Source organism: Ixodes scapularis, unplaced genomic scaffold, assembly GCF_016920785.2.
Source record: "Ixodes scapularis isolate PalLabHiFi unplaced genomic scaffold, ASM1692078v2 PGA_scaffold1__304_contigs__length_218370807, whole genome shotgun sequence".
Classification (NCBI taxonomy): Eukaryota; Metazoa; Arthropoda; class Arachnida; order Ixodida; family Ixodidae; genus Ixodes; species Ixodes scapularis.
The window spans coordinates 202,350,346-202,370,719 of NW_024609846.1; the positions used below are offsets into that span (position 1 = coordinate 202,350,346).

The following is a 20,374-nucleotide window of genomic DNA, read 5'->3' on the forward strand; positions in this document are numbered from 1 at the left end:
AGAGGTGTCATTTTCGTTCATCACCCTTTGTATCTTTCCTTTGTATATTTCATAGAAAATCTGCTTCATGTTCTTAACCCAATATATTCAGTAATTTGATGTTTGTCTCCTTTTTCAATCTTGAGTATGAATAGCATTTCAGAGCATTCTACATTCACATTTTCTGAACACCTTCCATTGGCCCTCTGTTGGATTTCAGTGTCAACGCGTTTTTAAAACAACATGGAAGCGACTTACTGGTTTTCAAGTAACGTGCGTTGAATCCGACATCATTTTTGTAAGAAAATGACGTTAGTTGCGCCTTTAACGAATCGGAGGTATCAGAGGCGGATACGTCACTTCCATGTCGTTTTGAAATGCATTGACATTGAAGTCGAACATAGGGTCCTGGTGTAACTAAATATTGAGCAACATTATTGCAATGTTTCAATGTAACCTTACTGGATAGTAGATTTTTTGGACACTAGCAACGTTTGGCGATGTTATCCCAGAACGTTCAAGCAACATTCTTGATGCAACATCCAGGTAATGATAATAATAATAATAATAATAATAATAATAATAATAATTTATTTCCTCACACTCGATGGCGGCGACCAAGGGAAAAAGCTGCATACACAGCTTGACGAGCCCTTGACCGCCTACAGTACACGGCGACGGAACCACAACAGGAAAAACAAAAACAAAAAATACATACACATAGAGGTTGCAACACGCGAAAATTCACCATGGCAGATAAAGCAATATAATAAAATACGAGAACAGTGATTTTAACTAGTTATCATGACCACCCATAATATATAATGAACGGATTTCCCCTATTGACATTTTATTCCAGTCCAAGTTTTTCGATTCGTAAAGATTTAGTAAATTAGGAATATTGTGCCTCAGCATTTGAGTGCCATAATTTGTTCTTGGCGTGACCACCCCCCAACATTCAGCGCCACGAGTAGGATAAGTAAAAATATTTTTTGAGAGGCGGCCAAGGGTTACTAGAAAGTTTGTGTTCCTAATTAGCTCTATCTTAAGGCTTGTACTGAGCCTGTAAGAATACAAAGTGTGCACATTGATAATGCAGAACTTTTTGAATACGTCAGATGTATGCGATTGAAATGGGACATCGGCTATGGCTCTTATTGCATTTTTTGTAACAAATGAATCCTTTCAAGATTCGTTGAAATGGTGGTACCCCAAACTAAATTACAATAATTTAAGTGCGAGTAGAACAAGGAATTTAAGTGCGAGTAGAACAAGGATTGCTGCTACATCCTTGCAACGTTTCGATGTAACGTTACTGGAGAGTAGATTTTTTAGACATTAGCAACGTTATGCAAAGTTAGTGAACAACGTTTTAGTAACATTGTGGGTGCATTTCGTGCTACTTGGGAGGCTGACAAACATGAAAGGACAGCACTGCATTGAAGGGAGAATCAAATTTGTTTCTCATGCAGACATTTGCTTCGGGCTCTTCTTGCAACCTTTGAATTGCGTCTTCGTATGATTCGACTGTCCTTAAGACCCTTTCAGTCCCACCAGCTTTGAACTCATTCAATGTCAAGAGGCAATACCGGACAAAATAGGAAGCACTCGAAACGTTTTCAGTGAACCATCCAATGCAGTAATTGCCAGGGTTGTCGCCTGCTATAAAGGCAACAGATGCCTTTCACTGCTTTCTGTGTACCTCACCACCTACATCTTCAAGGTCCTTCAAATCATTCAGAAGGCGCTCAAGTACATTGCAGCATCAAAAACGTATGAAGTCCTCTTCAAGACAAAGAACTACCAACTGTTGGTTATTCAGTTCTTATCTTATGTATGGAGCAATTCTTCCCAAGGTGATGTATACTGAAAGGCCCTTAAATTTGCCCCGTGCTGCACCAAGTGGATTGATTATTTCAAACGCATCTCGGTAGATAATAGGCAGAATGTGGTCTTCTGGAGCAAAACTCTGCGATCTAAACACTACGCCACCAGCAAAATCTGAATATATCAGACCGTTTCCCTTCTCTAGGCTCAAACTGATATCCTCAGAGAGAGTGGTCATGCATCCTTATTTCAAGAGTTTTCATAATAGGGACATTATGACAATGTGTTTGATCATTTGTGTTATATATCCCAGTGAGATCTCCAAAGGTTCAACGAAGGAAAAATATTCATGATAGTACCTCTTCCGCGTCTAGCGTGAGCGAAGCCTCTCTTGATCGCTTAAGATCCAGGCAAAAGGTTCAGCTTTGAGAATATTGTCGGCATGGCCGGCTACCTGTCCTGAATGTCCAGGTAAGAGTTCGGTAATCAATTCTTCATGGATAACTTCTTGGGACAGCATGTGAAGTTGAGTAACAGCTTCGAGGAGCTCTTGTATGACAGGTGTCGGGAGCGAATGTTTGGCTTCGAGCTTTAATATTGCAAAGCTGTCATTGAAAGTCCTGGCAGGAAGTTGAGAGGGTGGGTGCAGCTGGTGCGACTCTTCCCTGTCAGAAATGGATCGCTCACCGGCGGAGGCAAGATCACAATCCTTGTCTCGAACACTTGCCTGAGTGGAAGTGGCTGGAATCTCGCAAAAACGATTATCACCAGTAGCACGTTCCTGCTTCAAACGATATATGTTTGTATTGACTGCCATCTAATAAGATGAAAAGGTCGAAAGTGTGAAAGCTATGAGTTATAGTTGTGGAATTCAAGGACCCATCCGTCAATCGCACAAGGCACACTCTCCAGTGTCGTCCCTTCGTAATGTAGTGTGTGGTTAAAAAAAACTTCTTTTGATCTAAATATTTGCTCACAAAGTTGACATTGATGTCTCATCAACATGGGACAAGAAACAACCAGGTCATTCAATCAGTGTCACAATCATTGCAATACTAAAAAGTGCGCCAAGATTAAGAGGTAGACTCTCTTTGAAATACCCAACTGCTTGGTGGACATTAGATGGGAATATTACCATCACCATTATCACACTAATCAACTAATTTTTTAATTAACGTTTTACTTGATGGAATTAGGTGATATGCTCATTTTATAAATTTTGAGGCGGTCGTATGCTAAGACCGTTCCATTTTGTAGAACTCGCGTAACTAACCCGTGTTCCGAGATATTTGACCCCGAAGTTTTTATGTAATCCGACTTCTTGTCTACTCATTCCGACAATTCCGCAAAAGGTGGCACTGTAGCCGAAGCTCGCTACCTTAGCCAGACAAATGTTCGAAATTCGGGGACGCATACAGCAGAACACGAGCTGGTTACGCGAATTCTACAAAATGGAACAGTCTTGGAGTACGACCGCCTACAAGTTTGTAATATAAATATATATCCTAATTACAGTAATTAACACATTAATTGACACATTTTTAGTTAATTAGCTTGATTATAGTGAAGGTTAGTTTCCCGTCTAATGTCCACCGAGCCATAAAAACCTGCAGTGATAACATTCATATAACTTCTTCCCCCTTAATAAAACACAAACTGATGCAGCTAAAAAAAAAGAGACACCTTGCATAGGTATTATCGGCTATTTTCGAAATACCAGAGAAGAAATTGAGACGTCAGCGTCGAAAGCAAGACGCGTTCTTTTCTTATTATTAGACACGCTCACAAGAGCGACAAGCTGGCGCGCTGAATACTGGGCTCAGAACTGGGTCCCCGCCATTGCTGCGCGTGGTCGCGCGTTGGGTCTGCTGGCTGTCACAACCCAACTGGTTGTAACATCTGGGACTCGACATTTATAAGTAAGGGAAGGAAAAAAAGACGCCCATGAAGCGGTGTGTCCCACTGCTCGTACATCGTACACAGGACACGGTGTGACAGAATTAGATGCGGACGCGAATCAGTGATCTTCGCGGCACGTTTGCTTCATACATACCTATTTCGAAAGACACAAAGTTTTTGTAGGATTGACAAGACCGCCTCAAAAGGGTTCGAAGAAACAAGCCTAAGAGAGTGCCTATGGAGGGAGTAGGTTCGTCTGGTTCTTTTACAGGGGTTGTGGTGACGTCAGAACGACGGCGAGCTCTGATTGGCTCTGATGGGAAGGATCGTGGGTAGACCTTGAAGCGAGCTGCCTTGAGGTCTACCCACTATCCTTCTAATCGGAGTCAATTGGAGCTCGGCGTCCTGACGTCACCACAACTCGTGCAAACGAAGCAGACGAACTTGCGCTGCGCACAGACTGCGAGATGTATGAGCTGTGTGAGCGTGTCTTTAGTCGGCATAAACGGTCAATTGTGCCGAGGACGAGAAAAAGTCGAAGAAGACAGGACAAGACATCGTCATCCCACGAGCCAATAAAAAAAAAAAAAAAAAATCTTCCCGTTCTTTCTTACTCTTGCCAAAGAATATCTAATGCGACGACATTTGGGATCCCCATATTTGAAAATCAAAATAAAATAACGAAGACGACGGACATAAAGGGGACAAACACAAAAAGTCTCACGTTTTGTCTGTTGTCCTCTTCGTCCGTCGTCTCCGTTCTTTTTTTTTTTTTTTTTCTTGTTTCAAATATGTGTAACGTCAACCAGCTCGTCTGTTTACTTACTCTATTATCAACTTGGGATTCTTTGCGCTATTTCTAACGTCCGCCGAGCTCGGTGTTTTCGGGTCTGCCCGAACGCGGCCCTGCTTCCGCTCCCATTCTTTCTACGTGGAATTAGTGCGTAAATAAGCGAGAATCCATAAGTTCCCGCTATGTTCACCGGGTTAAACGTCTAACACTAAAGGTAGCGGGAAAATTGCACTTGTGGGTATTTGTACACCGGTTCAGATTTTCCCACTAAATTTAGATGTCGAGCATGAGAAACAGGATGTAAATCGGATATGCGCCCCTTTGCTTTGACTATGACGCGTTCACGCGTGGAGGCATGCCGAAGACGGTCGTATGCGAAGTGAAGTTCACCAACGAGTTTCAGTTAATCCTCGCTGTCGCCATCTTTTTCACGGTATTATTGTGACCTTTCGAAGATATTCATTCATTGATTCATTGATTTGTTTATTTTTTGCTCTCATGAAGAGCTTTCGTTCTTGCAATGATGCACAATTAACATACAGCAAAAGGAAGAATAATTCTACAAATTGAATGATTGTGCGTGGTTCGCATGATCATTCAATGATCATCATTCAATGATAATCAATGATCGTGCCTGATCGTGCGTGATTCGGATCGAACGCCATAATTGCTCTTGGAAGTAGAACCTTTGATGACGACGAAACAGCCTCGCTTGATAAGCCGAGCCGGGTCACGAGAAATGCGCTACTTAGTAAAACATTACTGCGTACAGTAATATTTTATTAAGGAGCGCATTTCCAGTGACTCAGCCCGGCTTCTACAAAAAGAAGACTATAGTATTATTTTGTGGAACTGCATTTAGTGAAGCAGTAGGAAGGGACGTGCGCAGGTGGACTGAGGGTGGGTGCAGCAATATATGTATGTATATATATATATATATATATATGCATTCACCTACTGCTAGAGCCAAAATGCCCGACCATGTTGCGCAGTTTCAGGCGATTCAAGCTAGCCCGGTGCTTTGAGCAACCCGCAGTATTGACATTGTTTTTTTTATTTTATGAAAAGCGGAAATGTGTACCAAACATTACATACTATTCAGATATTAAACCTTCGACTCCTAAAGAAATAAAAAGTAAGAAAAAGTCGTGCCTTAGGTTCACTGAGACATTTTTTCTACCAAAATGAACAAGAAAAGGTACTCGCAAAACGCTTTTCTATAAATTTTTATTGCTTAGACTAACGGAATGCGCACGTTATATTAGATTATTAAGTTGTCTGAGCGCATGAACAAAATGGGTATTGACATTCACTCCCCTGTCGCTTTGAAGTAAGGCTTTGATTTAAAAACAATCTCCACACATTTATTTAGGGGAAGTAGGGGCAGGCAGAGCCGGGGAAATTTTTTTCACCTTGGTTGCTCGCTGGTCTTATTTGCTTGACTTCTCGTCCTGTGAAAAATGCACTGAAGGAAACAACTAACTTGATCAAGGAAGTCATTTATTTATTCATTCATTTGTTCGTTTATTTCCTGCGCTCATAAACAGCTGATGGTTGATTGCAACGGACCGATTGTAGGAATTATAATGTTTTGAAGTCGAACAACTTTCGAAAACATCCTCTCGATCAGCATAATCTTCCTGTCTCATTTTGTGCAACAATATAATATTTTCAAAACACCATCAGGCGGTCGCCATATTTTTGAGCATGAAGCGTGAGTTTGGAGCCGAGTTTTCGCTAAACGCTGACGGAGCACTCGTTTTCGATGGGGCTAGTTTACGCCGGGCGCTGACGGAATGTCGCGCTCAGTATATGCTCGGAGTACGCGCCCACACTACGGTGGACTGAGAATTGGTTCAGCACCTGTCTGATGGCGCGCAAAAGCGGAAATGGTAACTTTCAAATGGCTTTTTTTTTGTCACTGGCAATCGATTTTTCTTGTCAGAAAAGGGCAAATGGAAAAACCGTGGACTTAGGAAATAGCTGCCCTTGCCGAGCAGGCACGTGCCTTTCTCGTCAAGTGAGATCTACTAAGCTCCCATGGCGCAACCCCAAAAAGGGGTTGCGCCATGAGAGCAGCACTTATAAATAAATAAAAAAAAGCATTACGATCAGGAGATAGGTGATGGCATTCAGTTGGATGACGTGTCAGCGAAGGCCGACTTCTCATCGAAAGACACTTTAGTGAATTGTCGGCCGCCGCAAAGCCGTGTTTACGGGTAGGCCAGTGCGTTAACATTTTTGCCATGACCCGCCGCGGACTGCCGCCGCGAATCGGCATGTTGCATTATGGCATGTTTCCAATAATGACGTCAAACGTGACGTCACGAGTGACATCATGAGGGTCCCGCGCGTTGGATTATGGGAAACGTCCCATGATGCAACGCGCGGGTCTCACCCGGGAATCGCGCGTTGCATTATGGGACGTTTCCCATAATGGCGTCAACAGGGTGACGAGTGACGTCACGGGGGTCCCGCCCGTTGCATTATGGAACGTTTTTTATAATTACGTACCTTTGACGTCACGAGTGACATCACAAGGGTCCCACGCGTTGCATTATGAGAAACGTCCAATAATGCAACGCGCGGGTCACTTAAGACTCGCGCGTTGCATGATGCGTTTCACATAATGCAACGCGCCCTCCTCCACCCTCCCCGCCTCCTCCTCCCTCCTCTCCCTCTTCCGCCTCCTCCCTCCCCCTCGCTCATCCTTCCCTCCTCCTTCTTTCTCCTCCTCCTCCCTCCTCCTAATGTGCCATCTCGGGGGAGCACGCTCAAGATTAATGCTGAGGAGGGCCATACCCTCCTCTTAGTACCCTCCCATCCTCCTCCTCAAGAGCTGCACTCTAATCCGGCATTTCAGAACGTTGTAAATGTCTTTCATTTTTTTATGAAGCATGTTCTTTAAAATAATTTTCCCGAGTAAATCAACCGTTAGTCATGGCTTTTGAATGCGTTTTGAACTTTATTTTGTTTGTAAGATAAACAACTTCAAACATTTTGAAATCGTTCTAGAAATACATGTACGCCTCATTTGAATCTTTTTTTCCAAATATATCAACCCAATTCGTATTTGGTACATTTTCTGCAAGCACCTCCAAACCGTCTGGCGTAATACAGTGTACTGACACAAAAGTAACAGGCACATTTTCGGTATTATTTATTTTGATTAATGTTGTAGGCGTTACCAAAAAAGTAACAAAATATGTTACTCGGTAGTTCCACATAAAAGGAACGCGTTACCGCTCTACGCTACCTAAAAGTAAAAGGAACGGGTTACCGTTACCGATAAAAAGTAAAACACGTTACTTTTGCGTAACTTTTTCAATTATGAATCGGCACGTTTTACTATTTTGACGTTACAGGTATACATAAGCGCCATATTTAAATAAACATTATGTCCATCTGGAAATTGAACATGATTGCCTTATCTTTTTACGATTTCACCTAAATGCTCGCAAGAAAAAAGCGCAAAAGACCTGAGATCTATATGGCTTGGCGCCTAGGAACAGAAAACATTTAAGTGTAATTTTTTTGTAGATGGTTGAGCGTGTTGCTTATTAATTTACGGTAAGGAAAAAGGGACATTGAAGACAAACAGACAAGACAGGCTTTCGACTTTCAACAAAACGCTTACTGGCTCGACTTCGCCTCCTGAAGCTCGACGGGGGCGTCCGGGAGGTTGACAGGGAGAGTGGTGAGTGAGGGAAGCATGAGCCATGTGGCCCTGCTCGCAGCTGCGCGTGCACGGCGTAAGGTGGGGTCTGGTGTGTCAGTCGACACGTCGCCGTTACACGCAGGCCCGAATGTCTTGGGGAAAAGAGGGAGGAGAGGGGGAAGGGCACGGAGAGAAAGGGAGGAGGAGAAGATGCGCCGGCGGTACCTCTTGGGGAAGGAAGGGAAGGGGAGGAATGCGCGGAGAAGGGAAGGAGCCGAAGATAAGGGAATTTTGACTTTTTTATGTCTTTGAAAGAACCCTCTCGCCCCGCAGGAAGCGAATCTCTCGATCGGAAAGAGAAAGGGATGGGCTGGACAGGTTTGAGACAGAAGATTTGATATGTAGAGGCTCAACGATTTCCCTGCCGAATCGAGATTTGTGCCTGCCGAGAATTTTGGTTTTAGAGAACTCGGGGGTGCACGAGGGGCTGTTTTTGGCGTAAGCCACGACTGGATGAATGGAGTCGGGAGAAGGAGACGGGATCTCCTTGGCGTGCTCCAGGAGACGGTCATTCACGCAGCGCCCCGTCTGACCGATGTACTCGACTCCGCACGCAAGAGGGATACTATACACCTTCTTCCTTGTGCAGGGCCGGAAGCACTGCGCGTGTTTTTTCGTGCATGTGGGTAGGGGTTCTGGGTTGGTGACTCGCTTGCACATGCCTCCCAATTTAAACTTACATGTGAAAACAACCCTGGTATCGAATCGATGTGCAAGTGCGCGCAGTCGGTCTGCCGTGTTGTGGGAGTAAGGAATGCACGCAGGACGGGCAGACCGGTTCCCGGAGGGGGCCTCCTTTGAGCGTCTCCTAGACTGCAGGATGAGCTTCATGCTGATGTTATCTAGGAGGTCCACCGGGTCACCCGCCTTCCGGAGCCTGGTTGCTTGCAGCGATAGGCTCTCTCTGATCTTGTGATCACAGGACTTTTTGCAAAAGGAGGAAGGGAAAGTCTGAAGAATTCCGGACTTAACGGTTTTTGGATGTTGGCTAGAGAAGGGAAGGACAGGTTTCTGGGAGCGCTGTTGAAAAGACCAGCATAGTTTAGGATTTAAGTTTTAGGATGATTATGTAAGGAGAAACGTAACTACGTTACACATTCCTCGAAATAAATAATCCAAGGATGTTACCCGTTACCGTTTAGAAAATGTAACGATTATGTTGCAACGTTATCAAAGAAAGTAACGAGTTCCGGGTGAAGCCGTTACTTCTAACGCGTTACCGCCAACTGATGCACATAAAAGTCGGAAAATGGTCACAACCGTCATAAATCTTAACTCCAAATATCACGCTGTTTTCCTCGTAGTTGGTTATAAATAAACTAAAGTAACATTTATTCTGGTTGACGTAGTGATCACACTGCAACAACCATTTATGACTATCAAGGTTTCTAGTTTTCTTTTTGAAGCACCATGACTTACATGTTTACGTTAAAGTCGCCACCACATATAATATCCAGGTTATTTTAATTTGCGTAATAAAAAACGAGCACGCAGAAGATCTCGACATGTGGCGAACGCGCCGTTAGGTGGGGAGGGGGGAAGGGGGCGGCAGATAACAGAGATAGTATCATACGTATTTCGCAGTGATAAACTCCATAATTGATGACGCTAAACCTAGTCAACAAGTCGCAATCGATGCTCTCCCTAATCAATACCGATACCTCCTCTCCTCGGCTCTCGGAGCAATTCAGAAAAAAAAAAAAGAAACATTTGCCCAAAGGAAATCTTAAAACATTCCTATATTTTATCTGCAAGGTTTTTGAAAACATAATAACGGCAAAATCACAAAACTCGGCAAAAAAGCAGTCAAGATAAACGCATTTATATTGCAGGTCGAATATTAACATGAGGATAGCGGATCGAACGACGAAATTATTTTCCGATGCATGCTTAAAACAGCGACGGCCATATATATTCTGAGACTACCATTACACAAGTGATAAATAAAACAAAAGAAAATGACGAAAAAAGGGTTATAAGCCTCAGCTGCTTAGCTATTGTTCGACAAGCGAACTTCGATCATCACAGATATGGCGCGGTCACCGGCCTTTTTTCTGACGAGATTGTACAATTGACGAGTTGGCGATACAAATAATAACCGAGGAAACTGAAACGTGTCATGTAATAAACGTCTTCAAAAAAAAAAAAAGAAAAAAAGAAATAGAAGATAACAATTAAGCGTCGCGAGAGTCGAAGTCGGCTTACCAGCAGGTTCAAGCGCAAGACCAAGAATGACTCCGGCTCGCCACGCAGAGACCCTGATGTACACGTGTGAGCTTCTGGGACAATCGGCGCAGAAGATTCGACGTGTAGAATATTCTGACTTCGAACAAGCAACAGGGTCCTCAAATTTACCAGAACGCGACATTTACAAAAACAACAAAAAGGCGGATACGCGACCAGGCATCAAACCTCGGCCCTTTCGCGTTTAAGCCAAGCACGATAACCACTGGACCACGGGCGGGCTTGCTCGGAGCCAGGTGCGTGTGGCAATTTTACATCCATTTGGATGCCATGCGAACTGGAAATTGTGCTCTCTTACCCGCTGTTTCGTAGCCTGTCTTGCCGAGACATGCTTTCCGGCAGATACTCGATATTCGGAGAATTCAAGGTCTCGTTTTGAATGCGTTACCATTCTTCAGCTACTTCACCCGGTTTTAGCGATACGGGATCTGGCCTCGAATGCGCCGCGCAGGCGCCGCGCTTATACGGAGAGGTGGTAAGCACTCCTTCACATTCTCATCCTCTTCGAAGTACCGCACGTTTTTGGTGTCGTTCTCAACGTCGTTCCAAAGTTCGTCCTAGAGGTCGTCCTAGATATCGTCATTGACGTCGACTTCTGGGACGTCGTCCTCGACGTCGTCCTAGGCGGGGTTCTTGAGGTTGTCCTAGAGGTCGACCTTGAGATTACCCAAAAGCTGATCCTAGACGTTGTTCTACACTCTCAACAAAAGGGTAGTCGCAGGATACTACTACATTTGGGGTAGTCAGAAGCCGTCACAGATATCGCTACCCCCCCCCCCCCCCCCTTAGTAATACTAACGACCCTATGCGTAGTCACGCGGTATGAAATCAACAGGTAGTCACAGCTGGCAAGAGACAGTGGGGCAATACGAGTAAGGCCTAGCGAGCTGGACTGCTTTTTGCTAAAATACGATTCTCAAGTGCGCATGCCTGTTCGCTGCCTTCCGTGCGCACAAAAAACACTCCAAAACGCGCCTCGAAGCACCGGCACCGCACCTATTACGAGTAGGGGCGGCGATGTGAGGGGGGCACTCGAGGGGGTTTGTCCGCGACTGCTTCCGCGCGGCCGGCTGCATTTACTTCGCGGCCAGAAAACATTCATAGAAGGAATCGTATAGCGACAAATGAAACTATGCCTTTATTGAACAGAGAATCTGCTTGCTGTTCTTGCCACAAGTGATCCGGCGTTTTCGGTTGACACCGGCGAGGCATCACCGATTCAAGCGGCGTCGGTTCCGATCGTTCGACGCTCCTGCTCACCTGTTGGCATTCGTTATCCACTTTCAAGTCCCTGGTAATCCCCACCGCGTCTGTGCACGCACTATTCACCGAACGGAACACCCATTCAACTGGCTATGGGACTGATCCACTGATCCCACTGGGAGAAGAGGCCGAAAACCGAACCCTTTGTGGCTGCTCCGTGGAGCTATGCAGAGCCGTATATGTAGAGAGTTTGGCCATTCGTTGGGAAGTATAGGAGACAAATGAAGCGGCGCCATTGGCCGAAAGCGGGCTGGGCGTGTTCCAGGGCGTCTTCAGAAATTCGAATGTGACCAACCAGAAGCCGGGAATAATACCCTGGCGGTGGTCGCGAGAAACAAACCTGATAACTGCATTGGAGTAACTGTCGATGGCTGAAAATATGGTACACGTGATGTTTCAATCACACTGATCTAAAATGATGGTGGAAGAGTGCAACTAGCAGAAAGTTCGACATAATCCTTACGCCAAACGCCGAGCGCCGGGAATCGCCGTCAGAGCGGCCACACTCTGTCCGCGCAAAACAGAGTTCAGTGGCGCATTCGTTTCTTACGTATTTCTGCATGATCATAATGAAACAACACGTGCACCCTATTTTCAACCACAAAGAGTTACTACACTTCACTCTTACACACTTATTAAAACCATATACGAACATAGACCTTCGATGATCGATCGGCTCAGAACTGTTTCTCGCTACCACCGCTAGGGGATACTTTTCGGCTTCTGGTTGGTCAAGAGAGCATGCCAAGCCCTCTTTCCGAGTCTGCCACACGCCCTGGCTCTGCCCGCGCCTCCCATTGACCAAACTCTCTACATATACGGCTCTGGAGCTATGGAGCGCCTCCATGCTGTTCACTCAAATAAGTAGACACATAAACCCGGGACTCCTTGAATTGGGTGGCGACACGCGCCACCTAATGGACAGCGCTCAAACTAAGAAGAAAGAAATCAACAGTTTTTGCTCTGAGTGCCTCGCCTGACATGCACGTACGACATATTCCACACGACACTTCACACGTACGCGACGTGCAGACACCATACAATACTATACATGAACGCGGTCACAAAAGCACATGGTACAACATGAGATACTGACACTGTACATTCCTGTATACGCAACTAGTCGACACCACCAGGTTATATACTGCTGTATTTTCTGTGACCGATTAGGATGGTGACCACTGTCATATTTTGCACAAATATGAAAAGACTGTGGAACATTTATCCGTATATATTATTTTCCTCTACTGCCCCTTGGAAAGCGCTCGTATCTCTTATGTAATCCATTGAAAAAATGAACTGCAGCTTATAAATCAAATTGAATAGTCGCTACACGCCACGTTTTGATCAGTTTCGTTTTCTCGCTTGCCTACACTTCAAGTATACAGAAGCCTGTTTAATTAATTGTATTAATTATCGAAACCAATTTCAGCTATCATAACTTTCTGAACACGCTGATGCATTTTCTTTTCTCTTTTTACATATCGGAATGACTTCAGCGGCGGTTGAGTAAATGTTGAGTACACTGAGCGCGCGCAGGTGATTCTAGCGAAGCCCGTCCGCCGGTCCTCCCCCGAAGCGTTGTTTCAGTTTTCTTCTTTTCGCTACAATTGTTTCTGCTCAAGCGCGTGTCTCTCAAATATGCGTTCTATGCGCTCGCGCTCGCGCCAAGAGGACAGTGCAGAATTGCCGTTTTCGGGCCCGTGCCTTCACCTACAGCGAACGCGAAATACGTATGCTAAATTATCTGAAGCCTGCTTCAGACAGTTGCGTTTGACTGCGTTGCGGCTGCAAGAAACCAGGACATCCCTGCCGCTTATATCGCGTGCCAAGACGATTCCTTGAATTGGATTCCACGCTTCATACGAAGCACGAATGTGCCGGTGAGTCGCTTTCGGTTCTCGACGCAACGCTGTCAAACGCATTCAAACTGAAGTGTCTGAACCGGCCTCAAGCATCAAAGAACGCCGAGAATATAGTTCTCTGCGCTGCACCTGCTGGCTTTCTAAAAAAAAAAAAAAAAAAATCTAAACCGAATAACACGTGTATGTGTGCCAACGCCTTGTTTTTTGGAAATTTACTTGGAAGCCTTTATATAGGTAAAAGGAACGCGTGCCGAAAGGCCTGAAATCCTAGTCCCCTTCAAAGTACTCCACCTTGGATGACACACACTTGTTTGAAGCATTTTTTATCGAGTATGCTCAATGAAATGTGCCAAATGAGCCAGTGAGGGCGAATCATATATCCCAAGACAGAGAAATACTCGAATACATAGGCATGATCCCAGATATCTGTGTACGTTCGTCCTGTCCGGCCTCGGTTGTGGTGTTCAATGCTTAATACTTCACTGCACTTGAAAGCAAAAAAATTGGGTATGACAGGCGTGCAAGCCGAGGAGGCCATTTGAAACTGATCTGCACTCAGAACTGACCGATCACACCTTTAATGAGATCACGCTCTTTACAGAACCGCACAATAAAAGATGACAAGAGTATCTCGTCCGGCGAACATTCCAGTCAACTCACGCCTGTGCGTAGCTTCCTGTGCTTTTCTAGAGATTTGGTTAAATTCCTCGAGCACGACGACAGCTGCCAACTGTTTACTAGCAGTACATCGTAAAACCCGCGACGGAACCAAAACGGACAACCGCGATACTTTTTTATTTGCCTCGGGTTTTAGTAGGTGCCTACCAAGGTTGCCTGTACTCTTTGGCATGTTTGTTTTCTCGCAGTTTAGGCGAACTGAGCCACACGCCTGTTTCGACCGGTTCAAACTTGAATAAATGGTAACCAACGCACAAAGAAAACAAGTTTCAAGTACTTTTTGAGATTTTTGAAGTCACTTTTACTATTGAACGGCTGCATGTACTTGAATGTTCAATTCAAGAGTTTATAAGACGTGACGACCCCATGCTTGTCACTTGCCAACAGGGTGGTAACGCTCAATGGCTCGAGCCAAGTGGGTAGTTAAGTAAGCCTGTGGCGTAGTTACAGCCGTCAAAACGCATGATTACTAGGGGGGGGGGGGGGGGGGTGCTCACTTTTTCTTAGAGTGTAGACGTCGTCTTTGATGTCGTTTGAGACGTCGCCTTTGATGTCCTAGAGGTTGTCCAGAGGTCGTCCTTGATATTGCCCTTGAGGTCGTACTAGAGCTCTTTCTAAATGTTGTGTTTGTTGTCATCCTCTAAAACGTTCTCCTGTATGTCGACATAGCGAGGAGATAAACCCGTGCCGTGCGTGCAAGGAGCGGCAGTACGCACACATGCACATTTGCACCCAAGCTACGAAGTAATCAGTCGTGGCTGCGGCGCAAGCCGGTAAACCCCAGTCTTAGGTAGTAACGCGTTACTAGTAACGCGTTACTGTAACTTCGTTGCCTTTTTGGTAACTTGTAGCTGTAACGACTTACTTCTTCAAAATGTAACTTGTAACTGTAGTTCTATTACTTTTTTTTAAGAAACAATAAAAGTAACGACGTTACTTTTGTCGTTACTTTCCTGTTTTTTATGAATAATATATCAGTGAACGAGTACAGTCTAGTTGTTCCTTGCACTTTCCAAATTGTCTGTTCCGACGTTTCGAGCGTGAAGTTGGCCTTGCCCAAACTTGTAAGTACGTTCTTTCTCGCGATTCACGTCCCGAATATAGCCAGGTGTAGATGTGATGTAAAAAAAAAAATAGTTTTCTTTACGCACGCGCTTGTACTTTGTGACTGAACACTTTCATGTTAGTATCGTGAAGCACTATCAATGTTGCCGCTGTTAATTTTTCCCGAGCAAACGCTTTTTAATCGGGTGAATCAACCCTGAAACAGAAACACACGCAGAGGGCATTGCGAATGTTTCGTATTTTGACTGGCACCACTAATCTGCACTGCACATGTTTCGTATTTTGATTGGCGCCCCTACTCCGGCGTGGTGTCAACAGTAGAGGGACAATTTAGTGCTGTTTGCGCGTAGTTCGCCCGTTGCTCTGGTTGCGCGGGGTCTGTTCAACAAGGGCAGGGACCTGTTCGCCGTAAAACGAAGGAAACATTTAGACACTAATTTCGTGAAGCAACTGCTGCAAAGTTACAATATGAAGTAAAAAACGCACTTTTTTAATTTTATGCAATAAAACTTGGTGATGGGCGTTTTCTAGTTTTTCTAAATTTTTCGTGTTATAGAAACGTAACTGAAAAGTAACGTTGTTACTTTTTGTAAAAGTAGCTGTAACTATAACGAGTTACTTTTTTGTTGCGGTAACTGTAACGGTAACTTCGCTACTTTTTTCTGAAAGTAACTGTAACTGTAACGAATTACTTTTTAAAAGTAACTTACCCAAGACTGGTAAACCCACACAGTGCACACACGGAGCAGCAGTACGCGCACATTCACAGTGGCGCCCAAGCTACGAAGCAATGGCTGAGCCGGCTTGCTAGAACAGCGTCTCAGCCATCGTTTTTAAAACACTCAGTTGGGCACCCACCCTTTAAACCCGGGCCGCTCATGTACACCGATACCAAACTAAATACGATACCAGCGCCCCCTTTACCAACGAGTCAAAACATGAAAGTTGATTTCATAGCTACCGGAAACTCGCACTGCGAGATGGCGCCAGCGGCCACTGCGCGACTTGATCTGAACCAATAGGCGCAGCTTTGCAGTGTTAAGAATGGAACCTTCGGCGACCTTCTTCCGAGTTTCAACGCTGCGGAAACGAGTCAAGACGAGTCCGGGACCGTCGCCCGCTTGTCGGGGCCTGCGCGAAACGAGTCCCGACGAGTCTGGGACCGTCGCCTGCGTGACGGGGCCTGCGGCAACAAGTCTCAACGCGCCCGTGACGTTGGCGGGACGTGTGTGTGTGTGCGTGGTGGTTGGTGCGCTCGGAAAAGGGAGAGAGGCATGGCCTAACTGCGGAGAACTTTGGCTACGTCGCACTGGACGGCGGACTTTTCTGCGTCGCACTTGACGGCGGGTTCCTGCATCGCACTGGCTGCCCTGGCGGGGAGTGAGGGAGAAACGGACCCTATATAAGGCGGAGCGCGAGGCTGCTCCGTTGTTCTCTCGAATTTGACGACTGTATCGCTACCATGTAATTAAACCGTTCGTTACGTTACCAATTCTCCCACCTCCACTGGACCCCTGGGTTCTTCACTTCGGGGAATGGTCGTCGTCTCGAGCCAGGAAGCTTCCGGACGTGCGGCCTAAACCCCGCCTCGAACAACTGGTTGGCAGCAGTTGGGATCGGACCATGCGACATCGTGCTACATCTGTGGGTGAGCGTTTGGACTTTGCTTTGAGATTCGCCAGGCTTCAGATTATGGGTAATTAATTTTGAACTGCTGGGAATCCTTAGTGTTTGACTCGTGCGCTAGGTTTTTGTAGAACCTCGCGACAAGTTTTAGAACAAAGCCAAAGCTAAAAAGCAGCGATCATGGATCTAATGAGGTTACTGAGAACAGATTTACTCTGTTTATGTGAAGAATTGGGTGTGGAGGTGGAGCAAAAGATGAAGAAATCTGAGATCAGTAAAGCAATTTCAGTGAGCGCGGAAGCAGAGGATATTAAAATTGCGTGGGAATTACTTCAGAACGCTAAAAGTGAGGCTGCAGCAAAAGAGGAACGAGAACAGGAGCAGGCTGCAGCAAGAGAGGAACGAGCGCAGGCTGCAGCGAAAGAGGAACGAGAACAGGCTGCAGCGAGAGAGGAACGAGCGCAGGCTGCAGCGGCAGAGGAACGAGCGCTAAAAAGGCTAGAGCTCGAAATTGAACAACAGCGATTAAACTCGCAGAACAGTAGAGTTGGGGCTCCGGTACGAGCAAGTGAGGCCGAGTCGTATCAAATGAAGAAGCTCCTGCAGCCGTTTAAAGTTGGGGAAGACGTGGGCCTGTTCTTAGTTAACTTTGAGAGGACATGTGAGAAGTTGAGCTTCGCCCCAGAAACGTGGCCGCAACGGCTTTTGACTTTGTTGCCCTGTGAGGCTGCAGAGGTTGTCGCGCGCCTTAGTACTATAGACGCGGACGACTACGACAAGGTGAAGTCGAGCCTTTTGAAGCGGTATCGCCTTTCTGCCGAGGCATTCCGTCAAAGGTTTAGAAACGCATCCAAAAAGAGCAGCGAGGGCTACTCGGAATTCGCGTACGGGCTTAAAACCAACTTGATAGAATGGTTGAAGAGCGAGAAAGTGTACGAAAGCCGAGACAAGGTAGTCGAGTGTGTGTGCCTCGAACAGTTCTTTCGTAGCATTCCGCAGTCAGTCAAGCTCTGGGTGCAGGATAGGGTAGGAGTCGACTCTGTCGAAAGGGCCGCTGAGCTAGCCGAAGAGTACGCAACGCGTAGAAAGCTGAGCGGAGAGGAAAGCGAACCAGGCCGGAGCGATCAGCGCAAGCCCTTCCAACAGGGAAACGGCTCGCGAGAAAAAAGGCCCGAGAAGCCAGAAACAGGACGAAAGGTCCCAGAAAAGAGCGGAGATCCCTCGAACGGAGATCCCTCGAACGAAGACGAGGCACGGAAAAGCCAAAAAGGGCAGTTCGAGGCAAGGAAGCCGTTCCTGTGCTACAACTGTCAGGAGCCGGGACACACAGCGGCCAGGTGTAACAAACCGCGGGTTGTGTTCTCGTACGTGAGCGGTAGTGACGGAGACCTGGAGCTTCTTCGTCCCTATCTTCACGAGCTCCAGGTAAACGGAAAGCCGTGCAGGGTGCTTCGTGACAGTGCAGCGACGATGGACGTTGTTCATCCGTCGTATGTAACGACATCCGACTTTACTGGAAAGGTAGTTTGGATCAAGCAGCTGCTCGAGAAGCACAGTGTCTGTCTGCCTATGGCGAGAGTAAGGATAACTGGCCCGTTCGGAGAGCTAGTGACAGAGGCGGCTGTCTCGCAAACAGTCCCGTTGGAGTATCCCTATTTGTTTTCTAACCGGTCAGATTTCCTGCTGCGCGAAAGGGGTCAACAACTGGGAGGAGGACTAGTTCAGTCGTGTACGAGGTCCAAATCGCGTCAGCTCGCCCCTTTGTTAACGAGTGAGCCAGAGCCAAAGGCAGCTGACGGGGAGCAAGCACTCCCAGAGTTGGAGACAGGGAAACGGGATGAGGAGGTCCGGGTTGTAGAACAGCCCGACCTCGTAGCACCAGAAAGCGTACGCCGTCCCAACGCGCCGGCGAAAAAGGTGGAGGAAGACGGGATCATTAAAGGATCTCTCGTAGCTCCGGCGTCACGTAACTTTGGTCCTCTGTTACGAGTAGACAGAGTGTCTTTGACAGTCGAGCAGAAGAGCGACCCTAGTGTGTCAGGGTTTCGCGGTACTGCTCAGGAGATTGCTAGGACCAATGTGACGGGGCATGAAAAAGGCGGATTGTTTTATCGGCGCTATAAGGACCGCATTTTCACGTCTAGAAATCACGTGAAAATCGATCACTATGACTTCAGCGTAAGAAAAAGGAAAGGCAAATTTAACAGCAATGCCGATGGGTTGAGCAGATTTTTCTGATATCACCAAAAAGAGTAGGGATGATCTCAGAGGTTTTCGTCATCCACGGGAATGAGGATCTAAGTGGGGGCACTTTGTTAAAACCCCAAAATGACCTCACAAATTGCGAAGAGTTTTTGTCTTTTTGTATTTTGTTCATAGTGACCTCTTTGGAAAAATGAGTTTTGCTTTGGCGACAGCGGGTCTCGATACCCGAAATCGTCCTAAGGTTTTAAATTGCATTGTTTTGGCAAATTTTGGTAATCCGTAATCCAGTCTGGCGGGTCTCTGGCGGATTCCGAGCGTTTGACTGCGGAGTGGCGTGGTGTTGTGGGGGACGGTTCCGCTGATGCCTCCGTTGTGAGAGGTTTGGGAGTTTGCTTAGTGCTTGCAGCATCTTCTCAAGGCCTACTCCAAGCCCACCTCTTCAGGCCAGCGATAGTATCACCGGCCATTCGAGGTTTCCCTGGCCCCGGAGGGGCTGTTAAGAATGGAACCTTCGGCGACCTTCTTCCGAGTTTCAACGCTGCGGAAACGAGTCAAGACGAGTCCGGGACCGTCGCCCGCTTGTCGGGGCCTGCGCGAAACGAGTCCCGACGAGTCTGGGACCGTCGCCTGCGTGACGGGGCCTGCGGCAACAAGTCTCAACGCGCCCGTGACGTTGGCGGGACGTGTGTGTGTGTGCGTGGTGGTTGGTGCGCTCGGAAAAGGGAGAGAGGCATGGCCTAACTGCGGAGAACTTTGGCTACGTCGCACTGGACGGCGGACTTTTCTGCGTCGCACTTGACGGCGGGTTCCTGCATCGCACTGGCTGCCCTGGCGGGGAGTGAGGGAGAAACGGACCCTATATAAGGCGGAGCGCGAGGCTGCTCCGTTGTTCTCTCGAATTTGACGACTGTATCGCTACCATGTAATTAAACCGTTCGTTACGTTACCAATTCTCCCACCTCCACTGGACCCCTGGGTTCTTCACTTCGGGGAATGGTCGTCGTCTCGAGCCAGGAAGCTTCCGGACGTGCGGCCTAAACCCCGCCTCGAACAGCAGTTCCCGGAATGTCAGCTGCGGGAGAAATGGCGGCGTTGCGGTCGCCTGTAGTTCGGTTCTCGAGTACGGATCGGAGCCACTTCTTCAAAGCAGCCTCTATGGCAGTTTCCCAACTGAATTGTTCTAGTAACGTTGGTCTCAGCTGAGTCTGGGTT

The 20,374-nt window shown here is 46.6% G+C and overlaps 1 pseudogene; it reads left to right on the forward strand.

The window, feature by feature from the left end:
• The first annotated feature begins 479 nt into the window (after positions 1-479).
• On the forward strand, positions 480-19,292 carry LOC121835905 (annotated as a pseudogene).
• Positions 19,293-20,374: the final 1,082 nt, after the last annotated feature.